Source organism: Trachymyrmex cornetzi, unplaced genomic scaffold, assembly GCF_001594075.2.
Source record: "Trachymyrmex cornetzi isolate Tcor2-1 unplaced genomic scaffold, Tcor1.1 scaffold808, whole genome shotgun sequence".
Classification (NCBI taxonomy): domain Eukaryota; kingdom Metazoa; phylum Arthropoda; class Insecta; order Hymenoptera; family Formicidae; genus Trachymyrmex; species Trachymyrmex cornetzi.
This window is the reverse complement of record NW_017300145.1, coordinates 303708-307389: the sequence shown is the minus strand read 5'-3', so window position 1 is coordinate 307389 and position 3682 is coordinate 303708. Positions and strand designations below refer to the sequence as shown.

Here is a 3682-nt window from a genome sequence, read left to right as displayed (position 1 = left end):
AGATCAACACATCACATGAAGTAACAAATTTTATTTGTGAAGATTTATTGCACACCTTCGCTCGCGTTGACTCTCATTAGCCCACATTTATGTTATTTTTTGTTACTTACAAGACTGGTGTTTCTATGTTGAAAAAGAAAATAACACCAGGATTACGCAATGACAAAAAATTGAAAAAATTGCATCAGCTACTTGGCATGCATGAAATCTCAAGATGAGATCGAGAAATGAAAGAAGAACTTCACCAACTAAGAATAATTATATTGAAAAAAAAACTTGAAATTAAAGAAAAACAATTTTTCGCAGAAATCGAGATAAATACAGAACGATTAAAAACTGCTAAAGTTGAAGTTGAAATGAGGGTTTTGCAAAACAAATAAAGGAAGCTAAATTAAAAAACCTACATTGTGATTAATTTTTTAATATATAAAGTTTCTTTTTTTAATTTCTGGTTCTTTTTTTATCATACATTAATGTGATACATTATTACAATAGAACAGAATTTTATGTTTACATATTTCTTCATATAGCATTTAAAAGGTGTGATACTATATATTAAACATTACATAATATTGTAACAGTTATAAATGTTACAAATGTGAAAAATTTAGGTTACGTTACAATAAATATGGCTGTATGAAAATAAATATTTTTCCATATTTATATTACATAATATTACAAGAGATATAAATGTTATATATGAATTATATAAGAGTTATGAATGTGTTACAAGAAAAATATGGTTTTGTACAAATAAATTTTCATTGCTTCCAATTCTAATTAGTGTTGTATAATTTTCCATTTCTGATATCAGAATATAATAACCAGTTGTACATTTCAACAAACAAGACTGTAAAGAAAAATTTAGTTAAAAAGAAATATTTTTCTAAATTATACAGAAAAAAATGTATACCCTGCAAAATATGTATCAATTAAGGAATGTCGTTCATTTGCATTATTAATGCCATTATTATATTGTATTATACTTCTCGGACTTCCAATTCCTCAATTGCAGCTTCAACATCAAAATCGATTACTGGATCAGGTTCTCCCATGTTTCATGCAATATTGTGCAGTACTGCAGTAGCTACTATTACAGCTTGTGCAGTTAAAGGATGAAGTCTTAAACCAAATGCCAGTGCAGCAAATCTTCGTTTCCATACTTCAATACATTTTTCAATGACATTTCGTGTTCATATTTGAGATTCATTATATAATTCTTCAGCTCGATTATGAGTTTCAAGTAGTGGTGTCAATAAAAAGTTTGAGCAAGCATAACCACTGTCACCAAGTAATAGTGCATTTCCTACTTCACCATTAATAAATCTTGCACGTACTCTGCTAGCATTAAAGATTGTAGCGTCATGGGTTGAACCACCGTGCTACAATGTCTAAAAATTTTAAAGTATTATCACAAATAACCTACTAACATTTATAGTAAATATCCCTTTTCTGTTCCTATATACTTCAGCTTCTTCTCCACCTATATGTGTGAATATAAATAAGATGTAAATACTATAAATTTATCAATTTAATACCTGGCGATAGTATTTTCACGTGAGTACCATTAATTGCCCCTACGACTCTAGGGAAACAAGCAATGTTGTAAAATCTTTCTTTTGTTTGCCTTAGACTCCGATATTAGGAAAGTTAATATATTGTGGACGTAAAGACACTATTGCTTTTGTAACCTTTTTTATAATCCTGCACATTGTGGATTTGTGAATACCACCAAAATCAGCAATGGGATCTTGAAAGGTTCCAGTTGCATAGAATCTTAATGTAAGTAATAATTGGTGTAGTGGTGACACAGCATGATTTCGGAAATACAAATTTATGTATAATATTAATATAGTATCACATACACGCGCGCGCGCGCACACACACGAAAGTCTTTTTTTATGTCAACTTCTTGTATGCAAGAAATTTAGTTAAGAAGAGAACAGGATATCATTCATGTAACTTTTTGCCACGAAAACGTGAATTAAAAGTGAAAAATTTTATATAAGAATTGTAACATTTCTTATATAAAATTTTTCACTTTTCACGTTTCCCCGTGTTTTATATAGCATATTATAAATAACTTAAAAATAAGAAATACATTTAATATTTACCTGTCAGTCCTGCTTCTTATTCTCTTTTCAATAAGATTTAAAATTATCTGAACAGTGCGTTTTTGTGAAGTCGAAATCGTCTAACAAATTCCATGTTATCGCATTTATTAAATAAATTTGGACGTGGACGAACTGTATATCGTTTGTGGCGCACTATTATATGTATTTCTTCATCAGATGAGTTTTCATTATCATCACCATAAAGAAATACATTTTTGCATAATTCCATTTTAGATACGTAATATCCAAAATCACAAAAGATTAATATTCAATGTATATGCGCAAAACTTAGGATAGCACACCACTCGCTGTGATTTTTAAAGTCACTATGTACTTATCTGTCAGGTAAGTGGCTTACACGGTATCCAAAGTACCGTGTTATTTACCTGCCGGTAGTGGCCATTTTACCAAGGATATAAATTTTAACGAAAAGTGGAACAACACTCTATCTATTAGATAAATTACCAGAGAGTTTATCTGAAGGTGGAACAACCGGCCCTTAGTCAAAATATAAAACTTTAATTTGCCAGCAATAAACAATATAACACAAACAAACGTTTCGATCCCTGTTGAATCATTATCAATGTTAAATAGAACGGTGAACATATTACAAAATTAAAATATATAAAAATTACAATTCGCTCTCAATCGCAAGCAAAAATATAATAAAACTCACAGTAGTTAATATAAAAATTTAATTTTATTCCAGCGGACAACATCCCAAATTGTCACAGATTATACGTGAAAAACTATTAAATAAATTTGCTTCAGTCAGATTAAAAATTAAAACCAAATACCAAGATCTGACACACACACACACACAAACATTAAAAAAGTATTATAACAATAAATCAATGGCAATGCATTATTCTTTCTAATATTAAAAGATATTTGATTTTAATTAATTGATTTTTAAAAAGAGAATAAAATATTAAGAAATGTTTCGCATGTTCAAAGATTATTTTCTGTTTTTATAGAATAATATTCGCCAGTTTGTTACCAAAGAATTAGATTACATAAAAAGAAAAAAAAAGTTTATTTAAAGAAATATGTATTTTATTGCGTTTTTATGTTTGCGCTTACATAAAAATTTTATGTAAAATCTTTTATGTTACATAATAATTATTATAATTTGTTTCATTCATAAATTAATTTAATATATAATTCATTTTATATTTATTAATTTTAAATTAATTAATTGTATATCTTGAAATGGGTGAGAATTTTCACCTCATTTCGAGATACACAATCACCCCCCTGATTAGAGCTATCTGTCTCTTTCTATTCTTCGAACTCGTTTTCCGACAATGTACGAAGCTATCCGAAGAATATCGAATAGACCGAGATAGAGAACCAATCAGAAGTTGTGCCCGCTTTGCCCAAACTCTTATTATAGGATCTCTACTTAGCGCCGAGACACTACCAGTGTCTCCAGGGCACTTATTATGGAAATGCTCGGAATGGATTCCGATCGGAAAATTATTTCGTTTCCCCCAGAAAACACAATAGAAATCTGGGAAATAATTGAATAATTCCGATCGGAATCTATTCCGAACATTTCCATAATA

At 29.2% G+C, this 3682-nt stretch overlaps 1 pseudogene; it reads right to left on the bottom strand.

Moving 5' to 3' along the window:
• Positions 1-783: 783 nt before the first annotated feature.
• Positions 784-2506, bottom strand: LOC108768568 (putative nuclease HARBI1; annotated as a pseudogene).
• Between the last annotated feature and the right edge of the window lie 1176 nt (positions 2507-3682).